Genomic DNA, 12,356 nt, shown 5'->3' with positions numbered 1-12,356 from the left:
TGTCTAGAAATAAATGCTTTAAAGGAAAACAAACACCACTAAGATCACAAGAGAATAAATACAACATGCTCATGAATAGAGCAAGTTAACAAGATAGATGTCAATTTTTCCTAACTTAATCTATGCATTTTTATCCTAATCAATCTAGTTGGATTTCTTTCAAGGCATTAGACAAATTCACTTCAAAATTTATATGGAAGAAAAGAACTACAAATCACTGTCAAGTCTGAAAAAGTAGAGCAAAAAGGGCTCCACAGCCAAATGCAGAAAACAAGAACTAATGAACTTAAAGACAGAACAATGATCAGAACAACAAGGGGGTGGACTTGGACTAGCAGATACCAACATGAATTGAAATATAACAAACAGAAGTAGAGTGAATGGAGGGACAGACCGGGGCATAGCCTGGAGTGCTCAGGAACAGACCTCTGGGCACACAAACAGATGAGCCCTCAAATTAACAGGGAAGATGCTCTGTTTAATAGCACTGGACCTGGTAGTGACCTGGAGAAAAATAAGTTCAGGTCCCTGTGTAACATTATCTATGAGGATGGACTCCTAGGGGACTTCCAGGGAAAACTGTAAGGATACTTAAAAACAGAGGGGATCTGTACACCCTCAAAGAGACAGAGGACTTTCATGGTTGTGTTTGGGTCTTCTAAAGCAAAGCAAGAAGGAAGGAAAACAAGGGAAAAAAAAGGAGGACTTACTACAAGGACACATATATTTTTAAATAAATATATAAATAGTAACATCATATATAATATAGAAATAAAATACAAAGATAAAACATATGTATACATATAATTTTTTTAAATTGAGAAATAGCAGCAATCTGAGCATGCATCAGAATCATCTGGTGGATTTAAAACAGGTTATCAGCCCAAAATCTGGAATCTGTGAATCAGAATCTCGGGTGGGGCTGGAAAATGTGCCTTTCACACAAGTTCCCAGGCGATGCTGATGCTGGGTTTGGGGGCACTTTGAGAACCCCTGGCATTGATCATATTTGTGGACAGACACAGAGGAGACATTTGCATGGTCTAAGAATGAAAATGGATATCCACAATTTACAATCCTGAAAACGACTGAAAGATACTCTATGTAACTTACAGACAGAGGAGGCCAAAGGGCTGACAGGAAGTCAAATCGAAACAATAGCTTGCCACTTTGTGCCTATCCACACAGAGGCAGTCAGAGCAGGTTTCCAGCAAGAGGGCACAGTGTGCAGGCACTGCTGAGGTGGGCAGCAGAAGAAGCCATTCTGGAGAGGGGCCTGCTGGCCATCCCAAATCAAGCACCATCTTCCCATGACTCAGGAAAATGTTCATACAAGCCCTAAGAGGTGGTATCAGGGATTCTCCCGGAGCTCTCTGTGGAATATTTATAGCAGGGAATCGAAGGCAGCCAGCATCAGCAGAGGGGGTGATGATGTCCTTGAGAGCAGTTGAAGCCATAAACAAAGTGTACATACAGCACAGTGCATTGATCTTAAATATCGTGCTTGCCAATAAAGAGCAAAGAAACAGTTTTTATAGCACGTCATTTATGTAATTTAAAAACACACGCAAACAAAGCTCATTTCACAAGGTTGCATGCATGCATATTTGAGAACTTAATAGCAAATCTACCAGAGTGCTGGCTGAGAACAAGGGGTGGGGAGGAGAAAAGGTGCTGGTATCAGGGTTAGAAGGGAAGAGAAGGAATAAAAACACCAAATAGAGCAGCCCTACATGGGCTCATAAGCATCTGCTCTGTACTAAGGATAGTGAGCTCACATCTGAGACTCTTCCAAAAACTAAAAGTTCACAGCTGACTGGACTCCACCAGACATGTCTCTGATTGTTGGGTGGGTCTGGAGGGTTGATTGGCATTCAAAGAGGTGGTAGTGGACCCCACAGGGTGACCAGGAGGAGGAGCAGGGGCAGCAGGGGTCTGACTGAGAATCTTCAATGGGGAAGGGGCAGAGGGCAGAGCTCTGAGCTTCACGGGGGTGGGGGCAAAGGTGCCCAAATGCTCAACCTGGAGGCCCATTCTGAGGGAGGGACTTTGCACCTCTTCAAGTAGGGAGCTCCTCTGGATGCTCCCCCACCAACTGCAGCCCTGGAGGCTGAGCTGGCTAGCGTCTGGCATCCCCCCTGGGGCAGTGGCTAGAGGTAGCTCTGCCCAGAATGGGTGAGCCGAGAAGTAGGTGGGTGGGAATCCTGGGGGGTGGGTGGGAGGGTTGAGGGGGAAAGGAAATAGGCTGGGGGGCCAAGGCATCAAGGTACTGACTTCCCATGAGGGGGTCAAAGCTGGAGGTACCCCTTCAATACAGCCACACTGAAGGCACTAAAGCATCTGGAAAGGAATGGCCCATCCGGAGATACCCACCATGGAGCATCCATGGGTAAGCCTATGGGGCTGGGTAAGCCTGTCGGAGGAGCCCATGCAGGAGTGGATGGCACAGCTGTCTGCCTGCCCGGCCAGTGGGCTGGGCCAGTTAGAAGTTCGTCTCCCACACTGGCACAGAGGTGTTGAGCAGACCCCACATCCGCCCTGGAGGCTGAGGCAGCTGAGTATGTGAATTTCCTCCCAGGGCTGGGAGGCATGGGAGAGGTTTTTCTGTGTGGCTAGTTCCCAGGAGGTGGCTGTCCCCATTGTTGAAGGGATCTGCTCTCCCCAAGCCTGGTGACACATGTTGGCCTTGCTGTCCTGGCTCCCCCACGGTGGAGCAGTGGTTAGAAGAGCAAAAAAGAGGTTCAGGAAGGGTGAGGCCAGCCCAGAGGGTCCAGGAGGGTCAAGACAGCACCCTCTGTAGCTCATGGTGGTAGAGGGGCGTGGGGGGCATGAAGTCTTTTTTTGAGACAATGTCTTGGGCCAAATTAAGAGTCATTTCTTCCCATCCTCATGAGTCCCCAGTCCCTACCCCAATGTGGCACACAAGCACCGCAGAGGACTGATGGCTAAGCTCTGTGGTGGGGCTGAGGTGGTATTAGGAAGAAAAGGAAGCAAATTCCCCAAATAGCTGTATCCTCCTGGCTGAAGCCACAAACATGGAAAACTGGTGGCAAGGGGGCTCCTCTTGGACTGTGAGAAGGAACCCCTACTTCACTGTGGATGGAGGAAGACTCGACCTACCTCCCGGGCAGGGTGCCCTCCACAAGACCTGCCTCAGAAGGTCAGTGAGTGGGCACATCTGTTTTGGAAGCACACTCTGGCTGCAGTGGGGTGAAGGTAGAGACCAGCAAAGTCAGGGGCTGGACAGGAGTCAGGGGAGAGGTGACAGCACTTAGAATCGGGGGAAGCAGTGGGAGGGAGAGGAGCAGGTGGGCTTTGGGTACATTTAGAGCATCCTTCTTGACCAAGTGTTGGAGGTGAAGAGAAGGAACATCTCAGAACAGTGCCAGGTGAGGCAGACACACAGATGTACCAGGGCACTAGGAAGGCGTGGGTTTGGGGGAAGACAGTCAGTCTTGGTGAAACCAACCACATCCAAGTCTGTGTCCCTCAACACCTCCTAAGGCAGCTGATTGCATTAGAGACCTGGATCCTTCCCCTCGATGTAGGCCGCCCCCAGGTCACATGACCCACTCAGGCTCTGGGTGAAGGGGATGTCAGTGATGACTGCCTCTGCAACTGCTGTGAGAGCATGCCAGGTCAGCTTGCCAGAGTAAGAGAAAAATATGCACAGGGCTGAGGGCATAGCACTCGACCTGCAGATGTGAGCCAGCCCAGGAGGGGTGGGCTCAGTCTGCTGAGCCTCGAAGTTCTGGGCAAAGCAAGCTCTCCAGGTTATTTTAATCTTGCTACTCCTGAGGAACACTGGCCCAAAATGGCCTGCAGCTGCCTGCTGATACCTGCCTGACCCCAGCTGAGAGCCAGACCACACTTACACTGGGTCCTGGTAAGAAGCCGCAGGTGTGTGGGCTGATAGGCGTTTACTGTATGCTCTGAGGGTGTTTTGTTGTTGTTATGCAGCGTGATTTTGCAGTAGATGACCAATACGCTTTCCAAAATGCCTGCTTCCTAAGAGTGGACAGAGTCCAAGGCTAAAGCAAGAAAAAGTCTGAAGGAATAAAGAAATGGGGTGCTCCGGCATATCCCCTTCCTTCCAGGACACGTTCTGAGGGGCAGGCCAGAAGGACAGGCTTGATGGGAGAGAGGAGCTGTGCTCATTTCTGCCCCCTTGCTGCCCAGAACAGTGAATGTGAAGACAGATGTGGGAGGGGTGCAGGGGGCCATACCCTCACCCCAGGGGAAGAAGAAGTCAGCTGCCCTCCCAGGTAGCTGAGGGGTCCCTGATGTGAAGTGACTGCTGTGAGCTTAGCATGTGGACAGGATCCAGGTGTGAATACAGGTGTTCAGATGCTTCCTCAGATGCCAGAGGCCACAGAGACTGGCGAGGGAGAGCAGGGGGTGCAGTCCCACCCCCCGCCGGGAGACGAGCCCACATAATGCTTCCCATTGGTGAGCCTCATGCCTACTTTCACACAGATGCAACCTTCTGTTAGAGGTGGAAAACCCTCACTGCACAGAGGATGGGGAACCTCTGAATACACTCAGATTGCCTCAGAAAAATTTCCCCAATTAACAAAATGGGGGCAGTTAGAAATTATCTTCAGTTTTGGGGAAAAAAGACAAAAAGTTATTGGTATTGAGAAGTAAGACGATGAACAACTCCACTGAGAAATGACCAAATGATGGCAACAAAAAGCCACATAAGCTGGATGGGGAGATGAGACGTCAATAAACATGAGAAAAGCTGTTCAAACTTATTCAAATGAAAAGGCTGGGCTGAACTTCTAGGTAAAGATGGCAGGTTGCACGTATGTACTCATGAGGGCCCCTCCCCAGCTCAAGCATGAAAACAGTAAGGGAAATTTAACAAGCCATTAGCCCACAAGAACAGCTATAATGTGAGAGAAAACAGGAAGGATATTTGGGTGGTGAGAAAGCAGATGGCCGTGCAGGAACTGACTGAGCAGAAGGAGGACGCTGAGGAACGGAAGCCTCAGCCAGCAGCAGGGACGCCGAGAAGCCACTCGCGCTCCACCGCAGAGCCGCCGAGATGTAGAATTCCTGGATCAGGCAATGGGGTTGGAGATGACGTGAAGTGGGATGAAGATGAGACTAAATGCAGAAGACTGGTTAGACTTTCCAGGACTATCTGACAAGTCGCCAGCTGGGAGACACGCCTCCCACAAACATGGCCACGTGACCTCTCCTTTCTTCTTCCAGCAGAATAGACTAAAATTTCCTCTAGACTGAAAACTGAGGCAGGGGTGGGAGAAGACCTTCACGTTCTGCTGAGACCCCAGCTCTCTTCCTCTCAGCTCCCAGCATGCCAGTCCAATTCCCTTCAGGCAGGAAAATAAAAGAGCCTTCTTAAGAAAATCTGACCTAACATTTAAAAGTAATCCCAGCACTTTGGGAGGCCAAGGTGGGCAGAATCGCCTGAGCCCAGGAGTTCGAGACCAGCCTGGGCAACATAGTGAAACCCTGTCTCCACAAAAAATACACAAATTAGCTGGGCATAGTGGCGCACACCTGTAGTCTCAGCTACTAGAGAGGCTGAAGCAGGAGGTTTACTTGAGCCCAGAAGGGTGGTTGCAGTGAGCTCTGATCACAACACTGCACTCCAGCCTGGGTGACAGAATGAGACCCTATCTCAATCAATCAGTCAATGGAAAGATCTAAAGGTAGTAACTTCGGCATTTCCACAAAGACAAGACCTAGCCAAACCTTGCAGCCACACTCACAGTTTCAGTATGCTTGACCAGCCCTTCAGTGCCTCACTTATGCATATAAGCCAAAAACTGTGCACCTCTGAACTCTGAGGAAAGCCTGCAGCATGCAAGTTAGAGACCAGCACAAAACTGGACCAAATATAGAGCCATTATTAGATCAGATAGTTCTGCTATCTCAAAGACAGGAAACAAAATAAAACTAAAAAATAAAACTTGGAGGACAAAGAACACGTAGAGGGGAAAAACTCTAAAACTAATTAATATCCTCAGAAATACAAGACTATATAGTTGAAATAAAAACAGGACACCACGGAGAAAAGGCACTCGGAACAATGGAATAGCTAAAATAAAACACACAAGGGCTGGAAACTGAAGCTGAAGAAATACCCCAGAAAGTAGAAAAAAATCACAAAAGTGAAAAGTGGGAGAAAAATAAGTAAAGGGTTGCTAGATGTCTAACATCTGAATAACAGGGGTTACAGAAATAAACTGAAAATGGAGGGGAGTTAATCAAATACATGATTCGAGAAAAGTTCCCAGACCTAAAGGATATTTCCAGAGTGAATGGAGCCCACCCAGGGTGCAGTAGATAAATGAAAATAGACCCACATAAAGTATCCTATTGTGAAATATGAGAACACTAGGTACAAAGAAAGTCTTGCATTCCTCAAATAAAACAAAGGCATCAGAATTGGAATGATTTTGAACTTCAATATCTGTCCTAGAAGCCAAAAGAAAATGGAATAGTGCCTTCAAAATTCTAAAGGAAAGTTATTTTCCAACTTAGAATTCTGAACCCAGGCAAAATGTAAATTAAGGGTGAGGCTAGAATCAATATACTTCGAGATAGGCAAGATCACAAGTTTATCTCCCATGTACCCTTCGTTTCTGGGAAAACTACTACAGGATATACAGCATCAAAAAGAGGGGCTAAACACAGAAAAAGGAAGACAAGGGACTCAATGCAGGAGGGAGGTGAGGGGCCTGGGATGGAGCAGGTCAGAAGGTTCCCAGGGAGAGTGCTTCAGGAGGATGGAATTGGTGGAATCCCCGGTGTGTCTGAGCATACTGAGGTGGTGTAAAGGAGCTAAACTCTACAATGAGCTAAATTCTATAGTGCCTAGGACTAAAAGCTGTGTGCTAGCATGTTATTTGGAGATATGGAAATAGATACCCAAATAATTAACTAAAAAGATTTGAGAGGGTGGCAGGAGGCAGCTCCTTTTCATGTCAGTTCTGTGATACTACGGGATTCCACACTGTATGTATGAAACTGACACCAGTGAGAGCCAAATACAAAGAAAGGACTCTCAGTTTTCACTGAGGCTGGCCAAGATGAAAAAGGTTGATAGTACTGAATGGGAAAACTGGCTGAATTCTTCTCAGTGGGAGCAAAAATTCTTCAGAGGTCAATTTGGCAGTAAGTGATGAAAGCTTAAAAAGTGCAATTCACCCTAAGCCTTGCAAGTTACTTTTCTCCTTTAATTGTGTATGGTGGATCTGGAACAAGAAGCTGTGAGTGGAAGGGAACCCCTGAAAAGGCACTCTTAGGCGGGGGAGGGGCAAATACTTGGCAGCTGGTGTCAGCAGGCAGGATCCGGATGGGTGGAGGCCCAGGCTGCAAACCAGCTGACCCTTGTCTTCCAGCCTCCTTCTCTGTTAGGGGAGTCTCACTGCGGAAGCCTGAATTATGCTCTCCTGAAACATGGCTCTGGGAGAGACAAGGGATACGTAGACTGGAGGCTGGGAAGGGTGGGGAAGAGGAGAGTGGAGAAGAGGGGTGTGTGTGGTGTGTGTGGTGTGTGTGTGTGTGTGTGTGTGTGTGTGTGTAATGAAGACTGGGCTTGTTTGTAAGACAAAGAGCCAACGGGACAGGAAAGACTGATTAGGGCACCCCAGATGCTGAGGAAAGAGGCGGACGAACAAGGTCAGCTTTGGTTCGGGAGGCAGGATGTCCCTTTCGAGAAAAAGGGAAGAAAACTCACCCCCACCAGACAAAAGCTGCTCTCTCCCCTGAGATCTCTGGAACACACACACCCGACTCTCCCAGCAGGCTCTCTAGTGCTGAAGTGCTCCTCAGGAGCAGCCTGCAGTCTTGGGTGTCCCGGCAGCACCGCAGTCCAAGGTCGGCGGGGTGCTGTACCCCAGCCGTGATGCACCAGCCTCCCCTCCTCCTCCTCCTCGCTCCAGAGCAAGAAGCAGTTCCGAGGCCGCGCACCTGGTGCCCTTATGTGAGGGGGTGGAGCCAAACACTGTCACGTGAGGGGCGGGGCCAGGCCGCTGGTATAACTCAACAAGACGAGGGGATCATGCTCCTTGTCAAAGGTCCACCTCTCCGGGGCTGTCTTAGGCGAGAGGCTGGTGGGCTTAATCCAGCCATCTGTTTAATACCAGAAACGAAGGCACTCACCGTACTGTGTTGCCCGCTGGCAGGGTGATGGGCAGGGCATGCAATTGAAGTCAGGGAACAACGACCCCAGGAGGAGAGTCTGAAGGGAGTGGGAGTCAGCCCTACCATGTGGAGGGGAGCGGGGACCTCAAGGGCAGGGGGAAGCCCAGCTACCAAGGCCCCCGGGGAGGGAGCAGACCCCTCCTAGGAGCCTGCAGGCCACTGTGGCTGCAGCTGGGGCCAGGGAGATACTGGGCTGAGTCAGGTGGTCCCATCCTCCAGGGACCTGGGGGCCCAAGTAACCGCAGCCATGGTGGAGGTTTAGTTAAAAGGGTAGGTTTGAGTTTCACAGTAGCAGAGCTTTGCTGCAGCCTGAGGGCCAGGATGTTGGGACAGCAGAGAGCAGGCTGTGAAGGGTCCCTTGGGTTAGCCACGGGCCCTGGTCAGGAGAGGACCCTGGGAGGGAATGCAGTGTGACGGTAGGCACATGGGTGCAGGGTGTGGAGTTCCCACTGCTGTGGTGCCGCACACACCTGACACTTATAAAAGGATGGACAGGCTCTCCTGGGTCCATCTCCACCTATCTACCTTCAGCTTTTTGATCGTGCTCTTCCAATCCTCATAGCTTTCCCTGTTTTTTGTGTACTTGATTTGGAGTTTTTCAGGAAGTATGTGTTAAAAAATCTCCCATGAAGAGTGTAGATTTGCCAGTTTCCTCTATATTTTTGTTGCTTTTTTACTAACACATTTTGAAGCCAATTATTTATATAGCAATTACCAGATGCTGGGCACTGTCCGCCATACTTTCCCAGTATGAACGCATTTAATCAATGTGAAATATCCTAACAATAGGAGGCTAGTTTAGAAAATTACACAGTAAGGACTTTGAGAAAAATGTAATAAAAGTTTATTGATTAACAAGGAAAATTGTCCATGATATATTATGAAATGAAAAAGGCGAGTTACCATGCAGTTTATACAAGCTCATTGCTTTTTTTGTGTGATGGAAAGAAATGTTATCTATGCATAAGAAAAAGATCTGGAAGTGTGCATACCAAAATGACATAGATTATCTTTGGGAGATAGAATCATGGGCTATCATATTTTTTTGTTTATACTTATATGCATTTTCTGGTATTGATAATGAGGATCTATGAGTTGATAATTAAAAAAATAAATCATTTGGCAAGGACCCTATGTTTCAAAACATGAAGTTGAGAAAATGCAGATAAATGGACTGAAAATTCTTTGATTAATAATAAGGTGCCTAATATAAAAATATAAATATCTGGACATACAGCTCTGTGAGGCAGAATTAGAATTAACCACATCTGGGTAAGAAGAGATGAGAAATCCAGACCACTAGAGTAGAGCTGTTCCATTGGCCTCAGGAGTTCTGACTTTACATCATTTAGCTCAGAGGGCTTATTACAGCACGGAGGGCTGGGCCCAATCCCCAAGAATCTGATTCTCTAGGTCTGTGGTGAGGCTCAGAGCTGCATTTCTAGCAAGTTCCCTGGTGATGCCGAGGCTGCTTGTTTGAGAACCAACCACACTTTGAGAGCCCCAGCCACACCTGGAAGTTAACATGGCATTGGTTTACATGCTGTGGCTAGTACATACTAATTATTTGCACATTGGAAAAACCATCTGGGCCCAGAGTTTTTTAGGCATAACTTAGCTTTGCTCATGTTTGTGGTCTTCTCAAAGGCCTTCACTTCTTGAATCAATTTTGGTTCATTTCTTTACAACATTCCATTTCTCTGAGATTTGCAAATCTGTTAGCATTGAACTATACATAATGCACTCATATAAATATTTATACTTCCTACTGCTACACTAGTCTGGGTTCACTCTCCAGTTCCCCCTACCCAGGATAGCTGTGACCCATAGCCCTTCCAGGTAAAGTGGCCTTGGAGGACAGCAACCATGTCTCCCTCAATCTACTGTACTGAGGGCATGGCTTGCATGTTCTGTAACCCAGTAAGAGTCCCATTCAGGCTCTGAGCAGTGTGGACATTTGCCCTGGGAAGTTCCTCACAGGAAGACTCAGGGCATATGTATAGGATGCTTCCCTGGCTGTTTTTGTAAGCACAAGCTCCTTTCACAGCTTTTCCTGTTCCCACTTACCAATCTCCAGCTCATTTAACAATTCCCTCAACAGGTTTTTATAGAGGCCCCCTGTGTGCCAGGCCCTTGGTGCTGGGGACACCATGGTGAACCAGATAGGCACAGTCAATGCCTAGAGGGACGTGAGGCTAGTGAGGGAAGAACAGATGTTAAGTATAACACACACAAAGAATATTTAACTGCATGTTGTACCGAGGGCTGTGGAGGAGAAAGAGGGTGCTCAAAGGAAGCATTACAAGGAAGCATATTGATCCGTGCAGCATAGAAGGCATTTCCAAAGAGGGGGCCTCTGACTTTAGGCTGGAAGACTGGGTAGGAGTTAACCAGGTTGAGAGCAAGGGAAATGGAAAGCGCATTCTAGGCAGAGATAGCAGGTTTTACAGAGGCAGGAGGAGCACTATATGACTTGGAGACTGGAAAGACCCTGGGGCTGGAGTAGAGAGGACAAGGCTGTGTATTACAGGCTACGGAGCTGGGCAGAGCCAGGTTATACTGGGCCTTAGAAGTATGAGCCCACTGGGCTTGGTGGCTCACACCTGTAATCCTAGCACTTTGGGAGGCTGAGATGGGCAGATCACCTGAGGTCAGGAGTTTGAGACCAGCCTGGCCAACATGGCGAAACCCCAACTCTACCAAAAATACAAAAATTAGCTGGGTGTAGTGGTGCGCACATGTAATCCCCGCTACTTGTAAGGCTGAGGCATGAGAATCACTTGAACCCGGGAGGCAGAGGTTGCAGTGAGCCAAGATTGTGCCACTGCACTCCAGCCTGGAGAGTGACAATCTGTCACAAATCTGACAGAGTGAGAATCTGTCACACACACACACAAAAAAACGTGGCCCTGTCCTACGATTTGGGGGAAGCTATTGAAGGGTATAAGCAGGTAAGTAGCAATTAGCTTTGAATTTAAAAATCTCTCTCTAAATTTTTTCTTATAGGAAGATTGTGGTCCATAATAAATATGGAAGAAATGAAAGAATTTTTAAAAATCACCGTTTTCCAAATTCAGATGAAATAATTAATTCAGACAATGATCATCAGTAATGGAGACTGTTAGCTAAAAGGCAGAGATTTATGATGGAGGAATCGAGCTGTCATCACTGAGCCCACCGTCCCCATCTTAGTGTGATGGCTGGGCACTGCATACCTCCTGGTAGGTGTGATATGAAGCACATGATGCCACCAGTGGAAGACTCTTGCCAAGAAAGTCAAATCTGAATCTAATCCAAACTCTATAACAGCAGTGTCCAATAGAACGTCCATGATTCTGAAACGTTTGTATCCATATTGTGTGGTAAGGCAGCCCAAGGCATATGTGACTATTGAGTACTTTAATGGAGAATGACATAACTGGATTTTATTAAAATTAAAACTGATTTTACATTTCATTTTATTTTAATTTAAATAGCTCTTTTTGGCTAGTGGCTATAGTATTGGACGGGTGTGGTCCCAGAGATAACTTCCTCTTGCAGGAAATCAAGGGGATATAAGAACAAGCTAGAGGACACCACAAGGAAGCAAGAAGAGGAGGCAGCATGTGGGATACTGAGTTGGTTTCTGCACTGTGTCATTGCATTTAAAAAAAAATGAGGAGAGACTTTTCTGGACAAAAGACATAACAACTACATACTATGTGTGGACCTTGCTAAGAACTAGATTCAAATAATTATATAAAACAGTTTGGAGATGATATAGGAAATTTATCTATGAATGCTCAGTTCTATTAAGAAATGATTGTGCATTTTTTTTTAGGAGGGAGAATTTACTGTGGTTATGCAGATTCCAGTTAGGAGGCTTGAGATCCTAGCAGGAGGTAGATCAGAGTGGGAGCAGCGAGTTCTAGGGAAGTGGATTGTTCCATGATGGGTTTTGTGAGGAGGAGCAGCCAGGCTTTCTGATGGAGTGAGTGTAAGGGGAGAACAGATAAGATATCAAGGATGGCCCCCAACTTCTGGCTTGCACAGATCACGAGGAGGAGGGCCCTCCTCTGAGGTCAGGAACCTTGGAGTGGAACAGGTGTGAGGGAATCACCTGGACATTGGCTTTGGCTGTGTGTGAAGTGCCAGTGAAATCTTGAGAGCTGTTGAGTGGCCCATTGCCTGCAGGG

The 12,356-nt window shown here is 47.4% G+C and overlaps 1 pseudogene; it reads right to left on the bottom strand.

Annotated features, from left to right (window-relative positions):
• Positions 1-1,798: 1,798 nt before the first annotated feature.
• LOC105733387 (proline-rich protein 23E-like) lies at positions 1,799-2,640 on the bottom strand (annotated as a pseudogene).
• Between the last annotated feature and the right edge of the window lie 9,716 nt (positions 2,641-12,356).

This window comes from Aotus nancymaae, unplaced genomic scaffold (assembly GCF_030222135.1).
Source record: "Aotus nancymaae isolate 86718 unplaced genomic scaffold, 86718_ANA_hifiasm-v0.15.2.pri h1tg000046l, whole genome shotgun sequence".
Classification (NCBI taxonomy): domain Eukaryota; kingdom Metazoa; phylum Chordata; class Mammalia; order Primates; family Aotidae; genus Aotus; species Aotus nancymaae.
Note: the sequence above shows the minus strand (reverse complement) of the source record. Positions and strands in the feature narration are given on the sequence as shown.